General features: G+C 43.5%; 1 protein-coding gene across 12 annotated transcripts in view; it reads right to left on the bottom strand.

The window, feature by feature from the left end:
• SEMA6D (semaphorin 6D) overlaps positions 1–20,156 on the bottom strand; it is a 214,756-nt gene that overhangs the window by 24,314 nt on the left and 170,286 nt on the right. The window contains exon 1 of one of the 12 annotated variants that reach the window (XM_027888999.1): positions 6,316–6,367. The exons of 8 other annotated variants lie outside the window; for them this stretch is intronic. The gene's annotated coding sequence lies outside the window, so the exon portion shown is untranslated. 3 more of the 12 variants (XM_027889000.1, XM_027888996.1, XM_027889011.1) reach the window with 3 other exon arrangements.

Genomic DNA, 20,156 nt, shown 5'->3' on the forward strand with positions numbered 1-20,156 from the left:
TGACTTACTGAGCAAAAACAAATTACTGGCTTTTCGGTGTTAATCTTTGATAAACACGTGCTGGGTTAAAGAAACTGTCACAGAGAGAAGTTTGCAAATTGAAAGAAACCATTCAACTCTTCAAGATTATTCCCCCCCCACTCCCCTCATTACTCCTTTCATGAAGACACCTGGGGACATTGTTCACACACTGTTGACAGCTTTCACACTACTGCTTTTTCTCTCTTAAGCTTACCCCTCTCCTCAGCACTCGTCCGCAGGTGGCAATACACAAAAAGAGGTGCATTTGCCAGGGGTGCCAATGCTGGCTCTGGGACAACTGAAGAGCCAGAGGGTCTTCTCCTGCCTTCCAGCTTGGTTGGTGCCAGTTGCTTCCACAGGGCACTGAGCCTCCCTGACCTGCTCCGGTATTTCACACCAGAGTGCTGCTTTAGGGACACACAGACTGCTTCCAGCCCTTTCTTGTTTTAACCACCATCACACCAACAGGTTGAGTCACACTCCCTCACTAACACTGGGCTACATTCAAACACTGTCTAAAATTTTAGTACCGTAGCCTTAACTATACACTGAGGTTTTTGTAATACACATTTCTCTTCCCTGTAGTCTCCCAAACCAGGATGGTTACACAGCCCGATAGAACACGTAGGTGTTGACACAACATGGGAAGGGGGTACCCAAATGGAGGCACAGTGTAAGCAGGGGCTTGAAATACAAGCGTGAAAATTTTCTTTTGACCCCAAAGGGCATCTGCCATGGTAGACACACACAGAAATAGCAGCAACACCTCCTGTTGTCGCTGCAGTCCCTGCCCACCACCAGCACCCATACTCGGCCTGGGAAGCGAGGCAGCAGCACTGGAGGGAAATACCTTTTGTTTCACGCCACAACAAAGCTCTGAGGAAGGTTCAACCCAACAGAGGTGTGAACTGCTGCTTTACTGCTGCTTGAGAAAGCAGAGTCCCAGCTGCCATGACCATTTGGTAAAAAAAAGATGAACTATGTAGCTCACATTAGGAAAAGCCTATTACTGCAGTAATAGCTGAGCTGAGTGACCAGCTGATCAGCTCTCATCTCTTCTGAGGTTTCACTCCCACCTCTGATGGGCTGTGATGATGGTCCCCACTGCTCACTCGTCACCTTTGCAGACAAGCACCTCTGTGTTTGCCTCCCTGCTGTCCTTCACACACTTGAAGCGCCCCCCAGCACGCATATGCCAATTAACTTCTCATTCTCATCCCAAGCCCTCTTCAAAGCTCCCTTCTGCCTCTGATGCCTCCGATCCTGTGTGCCCCCTCTTCCCAACACACGCAGCTCAGCTCTGCTTAGGCGGCTTGTGCGCTGGCACAGCTGCTGATTTTGCAGTCCAACACGGCTCTCCTGCTTCCAGAGGCCACTGCCTGGCTGTACCCATCTGCCACCTCTTCTCTTAAACCATCCACTGTGGGAACAGGATACATCCTTTTCAGTTTGTGTTTATCCAGTGCCTAGCCAATTAGAAACCTGGGCTGCAATTTGCCTCTTAAATGCAATGGTTAAAAAAAAAAAAAGTAACAGCAACAACAAACCTTTTTGCAAGAAGAGTATCTGTGTGCAAATACGACCTCTGTTATGTTACCAAGGTCAGGCAGACCAAGGCCAATCTGCTGTGTGAGAATATAAATCAAAGCTGTCCAGGGACTGATTCCGTTTACAAGGTTTGTAACCATTCTGGACAGAACAAATGTCACTTGCTTGCTCCTTGCTCCTCCTCTTCCACCACCACTTCTTTGCTCCTCCACTCCCATCTAGCCCCTCCCTTCCTGGTAATACCTCTTGACCTCCTTTGCTCTTGAAATCAAAAGTTCTTTTCCAGCAAGAAAGCAGTGTCTTACACGTGACAGCCATACTAGGCAAGTTTGTTTAAATTATGCAAAAATCTCAACAAGGAAAATTAGCAGAGAGCCACAAGTACATTCACCTGCTGGTTACCTGCCATTCATGGCACACATCAGAATTAAAACAACAAATGCTGTAATGACTTCTTTCCTATTGCATTCATAGATCTGCAAAACAAACCAAGGAAAGCATCTGTAGCAAGTATTAGAGTCTGGGCACAGATCCTGCGAAATCACATGGTTTCCGTTGTGGAACTAAAAAGGCTTCTACAAGAATGTGTGAAATACACAGCCGAAATTCTCCATTTCTTTTTGTGCTCCTTGGCAGTTTGCGTGGCCAAGTTAAAGCAGCAAGTTCTGTTTCTTTAGCTGGCGGCTCTCAAAGCACACCCCGACCCGCACGCTGACAGCACACAGGACTCAGCCAGCAAGCTCCCTCTCGAGTACGGACAGAGTTAATGTAATCCCACTCCAGACAACAGGTTGCTGCCTCCAAACTGGAGCCTCGAAAAGAAGGAGTCCAGCGGTTGCCTCGCTCCTCACAGCCATTTTGCAGCCCTCGCTCCTGCAGGTGTGCACCCCGAGCTGCAGCAGGGCTGGGCAGGGGTGCCAGAATGAAAGAAACTTCACGTTCTGGATGTTAACTTTAGTTACCATAGGCAGACAATGCTGCCACTGGCGTGGAAGAAAAAACTGCTGTAGCCAGCTGTGCTGTTCACAGTCGGATGGTTTCTGTGTAGCTCCAAATGGTTATGGAGCCAGTAGCCTGTTGTGGCCAAGGACAGGATGATGGATGGTCTACACACACTGTCCAAGCAGGGAGAATGGCAGAAGTTCACTTCAGGGTTGTTAAAATGCTAATCTGGGTTAGTTAACAAAAGCTGAGTGGAACAGAAAAGTTAGGGAAATAAACACTACTCATATTTTATATATGTGCACTACAGATTTGATCTCTGTGGTTAACACAAACATTTGACTTTGGAAGTGGGACAATTCAACAGTCTTCCTGTCTGAATAAACTGAATCAACTTCTGATATTAGCTGTACTGTAATTACTGTCAAGCCACAACGAGGGAGAGTGGGCTATGGCACACAACACACAGAGCTCCAGGAAACAGCATCGAAAGGGCAGTAACACGATTTTCACTGCACACCTCTTCCATGTGACATGGGAACAAATCAGAACCCGCTTTCTTTTGAACTCGAGGCTGGCAGCTATTCACAGAACAAGCAACAACTTAATAAGATGGCTTAGATGGATTTTAACAGTAACTGCTGTAGCTTATCAGATGCGTAAGAAAAGAGATCATCTGTTCGAGCAGCAGTTTTGACGAAAGCGACATTTGAACCGTCTTAATTACATACAGAGTTGCTAAGACTGAAAATAACTTGTACTACCCAATGCAAGTAAAATGCCTTATTCCATCTTTTCTTAATTACTTATGGAGCAAATTATTACTTTATCAAGTGGAAAGGTATCTGATTTTATCAATCTGGAATTAGAGGTATGTTTAATGATGAGTATGTAATCAACCACCATCTCCTCTGTTCAGCAAGCAAAGTAAACACAGTCTATGCCTTGAAAATATCAGACCACGTAAGTAAGCTCCACATAAGCTTAAACAGGCACAGAAGCTGTTGATGTAGCTATTTCCTTTGTCTTACAAAGACTAGAACTGAAACAGTTTCAGTCATATCACTTGAAAAAAACACTTGAAGAAAACTGAGCATATTCACACATGATCTCCACTTGACTTCATATTTCAAATTTCTTTCTTATTTTTTTTTTTTCAGAAGGAAGAACAACCATAGCATTTCAACACTACCATACAGGTTCTATCCATCCAGTTGGGCTTCACCTGACTTCAGGGGATACTGAATCCTGTGTTAAGTGCACTAATGTTTTAAAAAGAATTCAAACCCCCTAAAACTCCAGAGCTGAAATCTGCATGTGATCAACGGTAGTAAGACCAGAAGATACATTGCTACAAATGCCTGATATACACTTAGAAGTGAGCTTTTATGATGGACTTTTGTTTTCCTTCCCACACCTCTCATGACAGGACTGATTGGATCAAAGGCCAATTGAGTCAGAGTGGATTGCATATATAATTAAGCATTCTATCTAAAAGTGTGCTCTTCATAAATATATAGCAAAGTTATGGCGGCTCTAAGGGCTACAGTATCTGCTGCAATAGTCAGCTCAGCCGTTCCCAGAAACATTCAGATGGTCCAGCTCAAAGGGCGCGAGAGGCTGGGGGAAAAAACCCGCAGCCATACAGCTGGTTTGTAGAGCTTTGACAGGGCCATCGCTGTATTCCTGGCACACACTCCTGCATCACACAAAGCACATTTAGAAAATGATGTTATCTTTGTTGCATCTCGACCATAAAGGAGAGCAGGTAGTGACAGACTGCAGGATATGGGGGAGGAAGGTTCACTGTAACTAAAGGTGCAGATGAAAGTGAGAAGCTGGTTAAATAAACCAATTTAGAGCCTCTGGGTTATACTTTTTTGGCTGCCTTTTGGAAACAAATCTGAACTACACAATTCAGAATGCTAATAAATTCTTACTACAAAAACTTTTCCTTTCTGATTTAAAAAACCCTGAGCTCTATATTAGTTAACACAAAAAGTGTTCAAGTTCATGATTATATAGAAAAGAAATCAGAGCACTAAGCTGGCAATTTGTATTTATCTAAGCCAGAGTAAATGTTTATACAATATCTGCCAACATAACAAAATATGCCTGTCACTTACTACATTAAACATGATTACGTACAGCTTAATTTACTGAAAGGAACTGAAGTAGACTTTGGAGGTGCATAGAATTTTATAGTGTGAATAAAGCAGGAAAAACATCTATTCTCTTTTGCCACAAAAGTAATTGCAAAGCTTTACAATGAGCTTCCTGTTGGACTTGGGAAAAGGAGAGAACCTCAGAAAATTCTCTGTGAAAGTATTTGTATGTAAGAGCAACAGACCAGCAGTAAAAGCCTCTAAGACAGTAGGAAGCTGTTCCTTCACATAATATTTAGGGACTTAAAACACATTAATATGACCAAAAACTTGGTATCTCAATAAAGATGCATGTTTTTTTTTTCCTCCAAAGAAAATAACGAGGAGAAAAAAATGCCACACATTTACAGAGCACTGAACAGTATTCTGGAAGAAGTTTGCTGTAATTCCTGCACATTATGTGTGAAGCGTGTATGTGTGTACATGGCTAAGCTACAATACCATCTGTACAGCAAGTGCCACATATGTGAGCATTATCAACCATCATTGCCGCTGCTATGCTCAAAAGTAAATGTATTCTAAGCCACACACACGTATAAATACAAATGACTTTACACACTGAGGGCTGAATTTTGCTCAAATTACTCACAGGCTAATGCCTGTGATACAGACATAATCTTGACCAGAAGTAAGAAACAACTCAGAGACTGGCAGAAAACCACTAATTTAAGACTAGCTGTATTCATGCTAACAAGTGGGATATCCACCGGAACTACAATGTTTTCAACACATCAACCTAAAGCACTTAAACCCATTTTTCAACTCACAAGATAAAACACAACGACAATCACAAAAAACCCCGCACAACCACCCCCCAGCCCTTTAAAACACAGCCCTAAGAGCCACCTAGAAATATCTGTGCGACCTTTCATTTCCATTCATCCTTATAAATAATAAAGAAGGCTTTAAACCCTGCCTAATTACTCCCTGAAAGCAGCTGTATCGGTTTCTGCAGCGCTGAAACGCCCCCACCCCCCCGCGAAGAAAAAAAAAAAAGGAAAGTTTCCCCGTTCCGCACCTGAGCATTGTTTTCGGCAGGAGGGCGGCGCGGAGCTGCCCCCGCCGCGGCGCGGGGATAATTCACTACTGACTCCAGTATTTGTTTCCATCCATAATTGATGGGGAGCTGAAAACACAGCTCCCTCTGCCTCCCAGCGCCCGGCTGCTGCCGGGGAGCCCGTAAATCACGCCTCGCCGGGCGCCCGCCCCGCCGGCAGCGCCGAGCCCCTCGGCAGGGCAGGCTCAGCCCCCGACGCGGCGCCACAGCCCCGACTCACCCCAAAGCGCCCCGGGGCGACTTCGCCGGGGACGAACCCCACAGCTCCGCTCCGGCCGCCCCGTCCCCGGCCAGCGCCGGCTCCCTCCCGCTCGGCTCGGCAGCGCTGCCCGTACCTGCTGCTGCCCGCGGCCGCCGCCCGCCGGCGGGGCCGCCCGCTCCGCTCCGCCCGCCGGCCCCCGCCGGGCGCCCCATCCCGGCGCAGCGCTGGGAGCCGGGGCGGCGCGGGGGAGGCGCGCCCGGCAGAGCCCACCCACTCCTTCCCTCCCTCCCTTCACCTCCCGCTCATGGGTTTATTCTCGCCCGTCCTCCGCGCCGACACCGCGCCCCGCCGCCACCGCGGACAACTTTCGGGGGTCTCACCGCAGCGGGAGCGCGGCCCGCGGCCGGCGGAGCTGGGCGGCGAGTCGCGCCATGGCGGGGCGGGGGCGGACCGGCCCCGGCACCGCCCCGGCCGCGGCCCCCCCCCGCCTCCGCCTCCCCCGCCGCGGGCAGCGCCGGGCGCCGCCCCGATCCCGCACCGAGCGGCCCCGGCACGGTGCGCGGAGCTCCGGCAAAACTTCGCCCGTAGTTTTACCCCTCCCCAGCAAAACACCTCTCGGCAAACGTGCCCACCCTCTCCCGCCCCCGCGGCCGCGGAGGTAAACAGCTGGGGCGAAGCCATGGGGAGGCGTTTTCTTCGTCGCCGACACCACCTTCGCTTCTTAAAACAGAAATTTTCGTTTCTGCGTGGAAAGGAAAAAGTCGGTTGGAGCGATGCAATTTTGCAGGCTAATAAGACTCGGTTTTGCAGACGAGTACTTCGCGTGTGGTGCTGGGGGGGGGGGGGGATGTCCTTGAAATGACATCTTTTTAAATGCCTGTCCAAAATCCCCTCAGATATTCCAGAAACAAAAGGTTTAATCCCAGAAATGAAATCCAGGAAATAGCTGTCACTAATTCATTTTTTTCTTCACATGAAAGATAAATTAATTAAGGCTTAAAGTGCCATGGAATATTTTGGATGCCCCTGCAAGGAGTAAAAAAGGATTACTCGCCAAACTGTATCATCTGTGTTTGTTTTATGGAAAATAAGAAAAATACTGAGTAAAAATAATTTGGAGATTTTTGCTGGTGAATATCTTCTTCGTTCACGTGCAGTTCCCAAATTCCTGCCCCTGAGCTGTGCACTGCCTCCATGGCAAATCCTTGGACCAGTTGCTCCCCACAGCGCTCCTGCCCCTCTGGAAGACAAACGCTTGATACTCCCAAGCAGTATTTTGGGCTGATCTGGCAAGTTTTTGTGCACACACCACTCGCAGTGGGAGCGTTGCCTCTTGAGAACTGATTCATCTAAGCAAGGGCGCCAGGATTTGGCCCATAGTAAATTCTCTTTAGAGATTGTGCCAAAAAAATCTCCCAGCCATGGGAATAGGACGTTTTTGGCAACTCGGCCCCTTGGCTGTCTCTGTCTGATGTTTCCTAGTGGTGACAGGCTAAAGGCGAGATCATTATGGGCTTCCTCACTGCGAACAGAGCAGGGCTATGTGGCACCCCAGGAGCTGCTGTCTGGTTAAAGGTGTAAGGACATTATTTTCCCTTTCTCATGAACAGCCCTAATCTGAAAAGCATCAAAATTTGCACAGTGTACGAAAATGCTGTGATAGAGACTACGTGCTTGGTTAGGAATCAAATTGCAACCTGAGGACAAAAAAAGCTGAAAGTGTTTCAAACAGAAGGATTCGTTTCGCAGAATAGCTCTGTGGCCTTTGCACTGGAAGTCAAACACTTGGAGCAAACCCACTGTTGTGAGGATTTATCAGGGGTACGGAGGGGTACCTTGGTGCAAGTTACCCACACCAGGGCATTGCAAATGTGGGATTTCCTTCTTGGCTTCTGAAATACCTGATGGTAGTGCCAGCCAGAAACACTGCAGTACAAGAAGAGTCACTCATATTTTCATTCGATAGATCCCTTTTGTGACTGCCATGTAGAAATCACCCTGCGATGTTGCTCGGTTATCCCTGCAGCGGGGGGCATTGGATGCACAGCTTTGGCATCTGCTTGGGCTGTGGCTGCACACTCCCTTCTGCTCTGAGAAGGGCGACTTGTGGGAAGGGACCTTTCTTCCCTGCTATACCTCCCAGCCACAAGCTGACTCAAGGCTTCCATGTATCAGGATGAGAGATTAATATGGTTTAAATCTCCTTCTGCTTCAATTAGGCAGGTGGCACAATGCTGAGAATCGGATCACATTCCTGTAGGGCAAAGGGTTCCAGCTTGAAGTATAGCATTTTAGAGGATTTTGGTATAGCCAAGACTAATATCTTGTGTCTACAGTTAAATATGGTAGTTTATTATCGTTTCAAAATTTGCTGCATGGCTAGAAACCACTTTATGTAAGGATTTAAAGTATGTGCACTTACAATATGTGTGCAGTCAGGGAATTACACAGCCACAGGTTTTTAAACACAAATATATGCAGGCTCCTATTGATATGATAAACTATCGGTAACATGTGCTGCAAAGCTTCTTAAATCCTCATTGACACAACAGACCACTATTGTGGCAATAGTGTGCAGATTAATGGGGTATTGTCAGGCTATTTTAGGCCTTAACTTTCATTTATCCTAAAACTTGTTCTTCATTGTAACTCTTAACCTTTGGATTCTGCCAGCACATTTCTTGTCACAAATATACTAATGGAATTAAAAGAAACCTGGCTTTTAAATGTTAATTATCCCTAGGATGATTGATTTGTAAAAGAAACACATCAGCAGAATCTGAAAGTACAGAGGCACAATAAAATGGGCTGAGTGTCAGCCCACGAGCCAGGAATGCCCCAGGACCAGCTTTGGCTCCAACCAGACTGTCCCTGTGCTCAAGGTGGTAACGAGAGCACTTACCCACCCTATCTCATGGGTTTAGCATATGGATTATTCCTACTGTCTAAAGGACTTTTCACCCTCTAAGTATTTTACAGACTTAAGCAACACTTGTTCACGAATTTGAAAATGTAAGCAAAATATTAAAAATTTACATACTGATAATAGAACCACCATCTGTTAGAACACCATATTGAGTTCTTAATTCATTAATATATGGATAATACTAAACTAATATGTGTTTAAACCAGACATTTCTTTGTGCGCGAATGCCTCCATTGGGTTTATAACCAAGGCTGAGCTGCTTTCAGCAAGCAGGTGTGTTAATTAAAATCACCACTGCAGCCACATGGTGATTTGGTAAGGAAGCGCAAGTGCACCCAGTGCAGGGCAGTTTGTAAGTTCAGAAAGCCACCTTCAGGAAAGTTTGCTCAAATGGCGCATCCCTAGGAAATACCAAGTGCCGAGGAAAATGGCACTGATGGTTTCCCCCCGCCTGAGCCAGAGCTGAATCAGTGACTCAGCATGCTAACGCACGGAAGCTTATATTTTGAGGACATGTTCATTTAAGCTGTGTCATTTCCAATAAAAACAGCAAACGTCAGTTACAGAAGGATGGTCAAGTCACAGCAGTGCCAAGAAGTGATGATGTTATATCCTAAGAGTGGTTTTATTTTAGCTAAATATTTTCCTCTCTCCCTTCTCTTTTTTTTTTTCTTCCAAAAATCACTACATTTCGCCAGTGCGTACAGACATCTGCCTACTGCATGGCATTGTATAGAGGAATTGGTAGGTAATTTAATAGGGATCAATACATAATTTCTGATGAAGTAGACAAGCAGTTTTTATATTCATTGTCTTTAAATCTAAATTGCAAAGTGCGGATGTTATGACTTACCTTGACTGTAATTAAGTTTGATAATAAAAGAGAATAGAATTTATTTATTATGAGTGCATAAAATTAGTTGGACAATTTAAGGTGCTATTCAATGAGTAATGCTCCCATAGCAGGGCTAAACATTAGTCTGTCTGATAATATTAGTTTCTATTAACAACCTAGAAAAGTTATTTTCATACAGCTCTGGTTTTATGTGCTTTCATGTCTTCTCAATATCTGGGGAGCCATTGCACAGGGCAGGGCAGGCATGTGTAATAGGTGAATAAATGTAGAACAATTTCCAAGAAAAACAGGCTTTTTATCTCTATCGATTGGTGAAGAATTCTCTCCTTTGGATTTTTAAGAACATAAATGTAGAAAATAGGAAGATCAAGCTATAATGCTTCACAGCTCATCACCAGAACAGGGTTAAAGCCACATAAGCTGAAACTGATAGCTCATTATGGTACTCCACCTTTAGCCTGCACAAGACAGAATTCGGTGTTTCCTAATGCTCACCTCTGTTAGGATGCCTGCCATTCCTGGCTTTAGCATCCAGTCTCCATGGACCCTTACTGTAGCTATTGCCCTGTTTGTAGCCACTTACCTCCACTCCCCATAGTTCAGATCCCAAGATGGGTCTTTAGTCTGCCTGGAGTGCATTTAAATGCTATCCCTGTTCAATCACCCTAAACCTTGTTGCCTGGGGGAATATAGGTGCAAATCCCAGTGTTTGGCTGGCAAAGCAATAAAACCCTTTTCCTTTTTCAAGTCCTGAGCTTGTAGCAGTATCAACCCAAGTCAGGAGTGACACATTTCAGAACTCTGTTGCTCATGATTTACACCAATTGGCTAAAAATAGCTAATTGCTAATGTAATAAGCCTGTGCTGTGTTGATGCAGGCAAATAATTGGTTATAACTCAAGTATTGTATAAAGAGTGGGAAGTTTAAGAAAAGGCATCACAAATTTATCCCTGTAAATAGTATCCAATTCAAGTATCACATGAACGTAGTTCTTTATAATGCTGACAGGGAAGAAGAAAATTTTCTCATATTTTCCAAATGATGGGAAACCCTCCTTTTCACCCTTGTCAGTTGTCAGAAGAAATGGGTCCACAGTGTCATTCGTGACCACACACAATCATCTGACACCAGTTTGCCTTGAGAAGCATACAGAACACTATCTCTATAGTGAATATTTAAGTGATAAGTCTAATAGCTGCTCTCAAGTCTTACTTGGGCAAAACTCTGGGTGAAATTCAGTATGTTTGTTCTCCAATTCCTCCAACTACCTCTGGGGAGGTAGAAGAGATGTGCCAGTAACGAATAAAAATAATTGTAAAACAAATAATTTTTTCTAAGCTTTGGCAGTATGCTGCATGGGTCAGCCAGTGAGGATCATGTAGGCTCCTGAGCAGATGAACCTGAGGCAGTGGAAAGCCAGAAATCCCTCTGCTGAGGCTGTGGGGCTGACAGAGAGAACCCCATGTCAGCAAACTGGGAGAGACAGAGACACAATGCTTGCAATGTGTTGTCCTGAGTGTTTTACTACTTGAAACGTGCTTAGAGTGAAATCTGGATGAAATGTGCTTAGAGTGAAAGCTGGATGACTGTATGACAAAGCTAATAAAAAGGATTCAGGCAATAAACATAACTGGGCACAGTCTTGTAAAACAGGTCTTTCCTGCCTGTAAGCTCCCCATCAGGCTTAACTTTGTAAAACCAACTCTTTCAGGGCAACAGTTCTTGCCACGGCACTTTCCTGCAAAGATCATCGCAATAGTAAAACGTGACTATTTTCTTGGTCCTTGCAAAAGAATAGTATTGTTAAAAAAAAATAAAAATTCCCAGAGAGGGATAATTGTACAGGGCAGAGAGATGGGAACAGAAAAGCCAAGCTGAAGGCATTGTCATGGTGCCTTTAGGGGCCCTTCAGCCCTTTAAATGTCTACAGGAATGACTGAGAGCCAGAAAACTTTATTTTTCTGTACAAGGATTAGCTTTTCATTTAGGTATATTACAGCACCTATCTTTTGAGGGGGAATTTATTTAAAACATCTAAGGTAATATCAACAAACTACTGTAATTAGATTTAATGGCACACTTCCAAGATTAATAGGTGATCTTCCTCACAGGCTACAATTTTAATTTCCAAAATTTCATTTGTCATCCAGCTGTACTCAGTACAGATTCACCATTGGCAGTGTTTACTTCCAGTTTTCCTCACTAGTAGTAAAATGTGCTGCCTTTTCCAAGCATAGACAGACGAAAAGATGTATTAGTAAGAAATCTGTGTTCATGGCATATAATCACCAGATGACAAGACACTTAATGTTATCTATTTATATATTATATATAGCAACTTCTGTTACACAAAATCACTTTTCAGTCCCATTTTAGGGGATTACCTAATCCTGTAATTGATTCTGTGTGATGAATCCCCGTTGTCCTGTGGAGACCCACTGACCTTCAGAACAGGAACAGGCCTGAAAACATTCTATTATTTCACTGTTATTTATGTGTAAATTACAAGATAATGTAGGATGAGAACAGATGATTTTATCTTTTTATTTATTTCACTGGGCTCAGAATTTTAAGTGTTTTATGTCTCAGCCAAGAAGAAATATTACTCCCTATCAGAAAGAATGACCAAAGACATAACTGATGTTTTCTTTAAGGTAAAACAAATACTCCCTTAGAAATTTAGCCAATCATACATGCTCTCAAGCAGCTCAGAGCTACAGTAAAGCTACTTTCTACTGTAACTGTCACATCTCAAAACTTGCAAAGGGGTGAGGCAATTGCTCACTGGTTATAAATACCAGCAGTTTAGTTTATCTATAGATTTGTATCGTGTTACTCATTCCAGAGTCCGTAAAATCCAACATGAATCAGCTTGACTTTTTGTACACAAACAATCACATCCTACACAAAGGTGACTCCACAGGTAGCAGCTGATGACATTTATAGTCTTAGAGGTTTTTAGTATTACAAAAAACAAGCAATTAGACGCGTGTGCTTGTATAGACTCACACAGACACATCCACAGACACACATAAACCTTCCTCCTTCACTGTCCCACCAAATATAACTCCATGGATTAAGGCCTTAGATAAGTCTCTAAGAATGTAACTTAGTACAGTCTGAATCTCCCTTGGGCAAGCCTGAGGTAGCTCCTTGGGCTGTCACAGCTAAGCAGCTGTCCAGCCTAACCCGACTCAGGAGCCAAAAACCTGCCTCATTTGGGTGACAGCGAAACAGTTGTAAAGGATCAGACAGACATTATTCGTGGCTGATGGAGGGAGGGTGCTCAGAAAATAGTTAATACCAGTAATTACTAAGAATAGAAAGGTAAACAACCTGCTTGTAATTTTGTATCTGCTTGAATTCTTAAATAAAGCCTTACCACATGGCATTCCTGTCTAGCAAGGGGTAGACTCCCATCCTGGGTTTGAAGAAAGATGATCAAACTACTTTTACCTCGGTGACACACACAGAAAGTTCATAGCCCACACACAATCAGTAGTGACAGGAATTGCTGTCTTTGGCATATTACCTTGAGTTTCTGTTTAGTGTATACCCCTTGACATCTCAGTATCTATTTCCTAGCCTAGGGTATTTAGTTCTTGAGGCATAGGTGGATACCTTTAATTATTTTTTCAACACTCATGGCCTCAGTTAACATTACAGTTTGTTTGGAAAAAATGACTTCTGGCTTTGGTATATCTCAGTGTTCCTCCTTGTGTGCTAGCTGTGGGCTGCAAAATCCTTTCTACTGAGTAGCTGTAACAGAATCATCCATGGAAGGTTTGCCTTTCTCTGTTCGGTGCTTTGCACGTTAGTGCAGAAGGAAAATTTCCAAATACAGAAGGTGAGTACACACAATTATTATTCTTTATATACCACATTATTAAAATTAAGAGGCAAAAATGAGTGCAGGTTGTTTGACCCTTTGGAGTTACTGCTACTCCTTCCCCCCATCAACATTTGAAATGGCACCATGTCCACTGATCCTGGGACACATCCTGCTGTTTTTCTTTAGAGGATGCAAGATGACATATTTTCACCTTTGAGGTGACAGTAGGTGACAATGAGATAGGTGCCCCATTTCATCTCCACATTGTTTCCCTGATCACAGTGTGCCAGCTGCTTGTATGACTGTGCATGTCAGCCCACTAATCTTGAGTGATGCAAAGCTCCACTGAGTCTGGGGAAATACCATTGTCTGTGACAACTCATGCAGGAAACAGTCATGCAAAGGAGCTGTCAGGGAGGAGGCTTGGTCTAGAAGAGGGGGGTGTATGGGGTCAAAAGTGTAGAAAGCACTTTGGATCCAAGGCAGTATAAATTAGCAATGGCTCCTATTCTAGCCCACAGAATCTCCTATTTGCATTGTACACTCGAAGAATTAACGTTGCAAAAATATACAAGAAAGCAGCAACCAGTAAAAATGAAGTTATTACTAAATACCCTGGATGGTGCTTGACTTGGAAAAACAGGTTCAGGTAGGAATGCCAACACTATTATCTGACGTGGCTCAAAAATAAAAGAGTAGGCCATGACATCTCCATTCTTGGCAAATCACAGAGACTGCTGCAGGCACTCTGTTCCCTCTGCTGCTTGGAGTGATGCAGTCATAGCTGCTGTCACTGTTAGCTACTGATCTCCTCTTTCTGTGTCTTTGTGGGTAAGAGGAGGGGATGAAAACTGGTTCTCTACTAGGGAAGCAATGGAAGAAACAGTATTTGTGGCTCCAGTCAAAGCTTTCCATCTCCTTTTATAGATTTGACTTTTTTTTTTAATTACTTGCATGACAAGGTGCCAGGATTTTAGCAGCCATGTTATAGCAAATAAATCATTTTGTAATAAAGTCTCTACTGTCCAGTAGCCAAAGATAACTACAGGTTATTCTCAGCTTTCTTATCAAAAGCTCTTTCAGACTTGGGTATTTTATCTGAGTACTTCAGATGCTGCCTGAATAACTTCCTGTGTTCAGAAGAATCTCAATGATTGTTTATTTTGTGCATATGTACTTTACATGCTGGTGGAGAATGCCTAGTTGGCATTTCTTTCCCTGCCATTATTAGCCATGTATTTGCTAACAGAGCTCAGCACTAAACCAGAGAGGAATGGAAAGGTCTCCACCTCCTCATGCAGCTAGACCATATAGAAACACTCTCCAGGTGTGGGATGGGGGACCCAGCTGCATGAAGCCCAGGCTTAGGGGGGCTCCTGCCATCTGGGCAGTCCCCTGCACTGCCCAGGCTCAGGGTGCACTGCCAGATGAAGAAGGGAGTGGAGTCAGGGGAAGACAGTAAAGGCAAAGGGGGGAGAAAGCAGAGTGTCCCATGCTCAGCCAGGTGACAGGTGATTTTGAGAACAGGGTCATGGTCAAGCTTGGACTCCCATCACATCCCATTGCCAGGACTCAAGCCCAGAGGAGCTTTGGACATGTCAGAAGAGGGATCTTAGCGAGGAAGTCTCTGCGAGGTGGATCACGTATCACTCCTGTCCATCAGTAATGTCACAGTGCTGATGTCAGGCTGACAATTTAGATTCACAGTCCTTCCTAGAAGGATCAGGGTAGCACGTGAGCCTGAGTTCCTGGGGTTGCTGACCATCTGGGCTGCTCCTAAAGTCGTGTGGTTTTACACCCTGCCCACGTTTCAGGCGTCCTGTATCCAGAATGTCACTAGAGAAAACTGCATGTGTTAACTTGCTCTCTGATCTACACCTCTTCATGAACTTTTGACAGAGCCTAAGTCTATGTTTTCCCTAGGATCTTCAAAACCCTTTCAAACAGACCTGATGACAGAAAGCCTGTTGATTTTTGTTGGGACTGCATGAAGATCCCTCTTTTCTCTCAGTTGTCAAAGGAAAAAAATGTGAACTACAGTTTTAGAATGTGAACTACAGTTTTCAAATGTCATCCTGGGGAACAAACCCTCAAACACTTCCTCACATATAAAATGTCCTGGCAGGATTACCATATAATATCCATTGCAGCAGTGGAAAATATCAAAGGATCATGATTTAAAATTAAACAAAGCAGTACCCTTTCTTGTCTCAAAAGCAATACACTGTTCCTCTTCCTTCTTTTCCCTTCTCACCTGCAAACTGCCATGCAGTTTGGTAAAGTGGGATTAAGTAGCCACAATAAACACAACCATGTGAGGCCAGAAAGTGCAAATGGAAGCAATCACTTTACTTTTTAGCCCAAACCTTCTGTTACTGTAGCAAATGAGATTGTTTTGCAGCTGACTCGCAGAAACTGATTTAGACCCTTTGCACTTGCTGCCAGCAAGTGTTCCCACTCCAAAAATAGCCTATTGAAGAAAGAAGTGTCAGTTGCTGTCTTCAACAGGCTGCTTTCGAAACCCATTGTTAGAAGACACCTACTTCAAATGAAACCTGGCATGTCACCACGCCGGTGGGCAAAGTGCCATTCTAGCAGATGGGCAGGGGGTAGGCAGTGCCAGCAATTCAGTCTGTATATCAACCTGAGTAACAAGGTTGTATTCCCATCTGAGAATGTCAGAGCCCGTAGCTGAGCTCTACCTTAACCTGTGTCCTTACATGTGTTGCTGCCCAGACACATCTATGGGGTATTTAAAATGTTTCTATTTGATTTTGAGCCCAAAGTGCTCTGTTTGACCAGGCACCAGGCTTAAGATGGGGATGGGTGAGCCTGGCCTGCCATGGTCTGCAGTGAAGGTGTGGGCAGGACCACGTGAGCAGTGTTTTCTTTCAGTGCTTTTATCCCCACTGTGGCATTTAGCAGCAAATATGTGGGAAAACACTTCAGGGTGCCGTAGTAATGGCAAAAACTACCAGAAACACCTCAACAGCTGTGGAAATGGTGAGAAACCGCAATGTGGGGATCTCTGACTGGAACTGTAGGCATCCAGTAAGGGGTTAATCTCAGTGCTCAAGTCCCCCTACATTTAGTGTGAACATGTGCCCAAGTACCAGGTGTAAGAGCAGTCCTGCTCTCATTTTGTAGTATTCTCACAAATCCCCACACTCTCACTTGCTCACAAGAGCATCAGGCCTTGATGAACTGGGATTCATATGCGTCAGCCTCGTGAGACTGATGTGACAATGAAGTCTCCACCTTTTGATGTGTCTTGTGCAAAAAAAGCTTCGACTTTCAGTGAAATGCCAGCCTGTGTGTGGAGACTTTAGCTAGGTTCTTCTGTAGTACCTATTTGTATTAATTGTGTTACAAAGTCTCAAATTAATGCATGTAAACTCTTTTCAAAATCCCGTCTTATATATCCCATGAAACTATTAGTTTAGCTATCACTAGGTATTAAAATTTAAAAGGGTCACTAAATGCATACTGCTAGAAGGGAACAACATTAGTTACACATTACCAGAACAAAACTAAATTAAGAAACAGCTCATTTCCTTTGTACCATCAATATTTTACTCAGCCATAGCCTGGATGCTTGTACTCACAAAAAGGAATTAATCATTCATGTGCTAATGTACATCCATTATTTTTAAATCATCACTTAAGTAATCATTTTTGTGTGTGCTCAGATGTGTGATGCCTGCTTATGAAAGTGCAGGAAGATCAATACAAATTAAATAAAATTTAAAATGTGGATATCTGTGACACAGATGCAAAAGGGTCCTCCATGCAGTAAAAATTGTAATAAAATTTCTGTAAAACTCTGTTAGTGAGTCATAATTTGAAAAAGATACCAGTCTAATGCTAAACTTGTTTTTATGCCATGCTACCCTCCTTATTTTGGTGCGAGCATACACAATGAAGTTCATCACAGATTTTGTCTTAAAACATGCATAAAACTGAAACAACAAAATCTTTATTGCCATTTAATTGGGTACTGCCATTTCCTAACAGTTTAGTTACCGAGAACCACAGTGCTCATATCATAACATCATCTGTGTCTGCACATCTGGGAGGTTCCCAAAACCCTTCCCAAAGTGAGGTGCAGGAAGCCTCGTGGAAACTCTTCCCCTTGTGTTGAGTGCAGGGCTCCCAGTTTGTGCTGCAGGTCACATACTAAGTGTGGGAAACGAAGCACTGAGTGTGGCTCAGCAAAAACAACATCCTCCTCCTGCAAAGTGTCACACAGCCTTTAACATCCACCCAGTACAGATCACAATAATCAAAGTCTCATTTCCCCGGCTCCCTGGAATGGACTAACTGTATCTCCTGGGCTGGATTTGCTGCTGCCTTGGGCTTGTCATTTACACCCATGGAAAGTGCTTCCAAATCAAGAGCCCTGCTTTGCTCAGATATAAATTACAGCCACTTTACTCAGACATAAATGTCTATCTAAGGTGCAGAGTAGCGAAGAATGGCAGTTAGTGCTGCCTGCATTTCAGAAGAGTTAAGATGGTCCTACTAGATTGGAGCCCACAATCCCATGGAAATGAAATCAACTTTTGCTGAAAGTGTGATTGCTTCTTTTGGACTCCCCATATCAGTGAAAGAATATGGCAAAGGTGTTAGATCCCTGCAAGGACAGTGAATTTCAAGCATAGTACTTGAAGTAGAAGTTGGTGTTGCAATGCTGCAGGTTTTTTCTTCTATTGCTTCAGTAATTTTAAGGTGATGTATTTTGATGACAATTTAAGGAAGCTCTGTGTTTATGAGGCAATATCAAAATCTGAAAAATAAATTCCAAGGCCAAGTTGGAATATGGTATTTTTACATATTTTTTTAACATATGGTATGGCTTCTTGTGAATTAACGGAGATGAACTGGAACAATACTCAGAAGAAAGCAAGACGGTGTGTACCTTGACTTCAAGATGAGAAGACTTGGGTTCCTTTTCCAGCTAAGACCTGACATTCTGTCTGTGAAATGGAGAAGATGATCCACCAGGCAATATTTCTGTTCTGCAGAAACCTCTGAGTCTTAGTAGTGGGTTCCCAGCTAGCTCTACACCAAAAGCCGTGCTTTTGGATATTTTATTTTGGATAAAGGACTTTTTTTCTTCCTCTCTTCCCATGCTTATTAGATCCAGATATTTTCCAGATGAAATTTTTGTGAAAACCAGTGCATCCTTGTGAACTGTTTCTACCTCATCAAGACATCATATTTCCAGCCATTTCATCTGCAAACGTCAGCGAGTATATGGCAAAAAAGGCAGCACAAAAGTGTAATTAGTTTACTGATAGTGGATAATAGAGCAGCATGAACTGACCATGATTCAGAGATGTATTGTGAATAACTATATTTTAGACTGCAAGGAACTGTAAGTTTAACTTTTGGAGAAGTACCAGGTGAAGCTGTGTTGGGCCGCAGCTTGGGGGCTCCCTGAGGAGCACGCAGGAGTTCAGTACACGCTGCGTAGGCACCAAACCAAGCACACAATTTACATCCCCTGGCAGTGCAAAGCAACCAGTTACTACAGTCCAGTACACAGATATGAATCCATAACCTTGGAGAATTGGATTGGATTAATTTATTTAATTTCAACCTAATTAAGTGACAATGCATGGTCATGAGCAGTGTATAAGGCAAAAAACAGTAGCCAGATGAAGTGCCCACCAGGTCTGGAGGCCACTTTCAGTTAACCATAAGAATGTAAAGTTTGACCTATAATAATTTTTTTTTTTGGGTGCCTAAAGGACTAAGTGGGTCTTTTCCCCAGGTCAGAAGCTGCAGGTGAGCTGGGAATCACTAGAGAGATTCAGCTGTTGTCTGTGGACCTTCACCACTCTCTGTGCAGAGGAGAATCCTTGAAGAGAAGCCAGAATGGGAGAATTGCCCCAAACCTATGTGTGTGCACCCACTATCTCATAACACACACACACATGTGCCTTTTTTTGCCTTTGCTCAAATTTAGCAAAGTGTCCTGAAATGCACTTCATATGAAGGATAAAAATGTCTCTGTCTTGCTTGTGCCAGTTTATTGCTAATGCGGGCAGGTGATTCATCAATGGATGAAATGAGATTTTCAAGTTGTTTTAAAATGATGAGGTAGTTTTCAAAGCTCACACAGTTTGTTACTAGATACACGATTTATTAATATATTTGTCAAATAATGTATTTGACAAGTTTAAAAAACATTTCTAGCTAATTGCTTTTATAGCTCATCAATCTTAGAAGGGGAATAGCAAGATAAGATTGTATTTTACAATTCATATTTTTCTAGTCTCTCTCTTGTCATCGCCCAGTGAAAGGGATGGCAATGTAAACACTGGATCCATGTCTCCCCATGATTTTTCTTTGGTTTTCTGTTGATTTTCTTTGTTCAAGCTGGACTCAACCTTGCAAGTGAAACCAGACCAGGAGACCAGCCAGTTTCAAACTTCAATTTACAGTTTCATAATTGATTAGTGTATTGTGATTGCTTTCAGCACCATGGGACTTTTTAACAGCACTTTGCCTGTTTTTTTGTTTTGATTTCACTCTAAACCATAACTACGTTTCCATCTATTCCTTACTGGGTCCCATTCAGAAATATCATTTTCAGGATTA

Source organism: Empidonax traillii, unplaced genomic scaffold (assembly GCF_003031625.1).
Source record: "Empidonax traillii isolate 1590-97213 ecotype Southwest subspecies unplaced genomic scaffold, ASM303162v1 scaffold248:size1534464, whole genome shotgun sequence".
NCBI classification, from domain to species: Eukaryota; Metazoa; Chordata; class Aves; order Passeriformes; family Tyrannidae; genus Empidonax; species Empidonax traillii.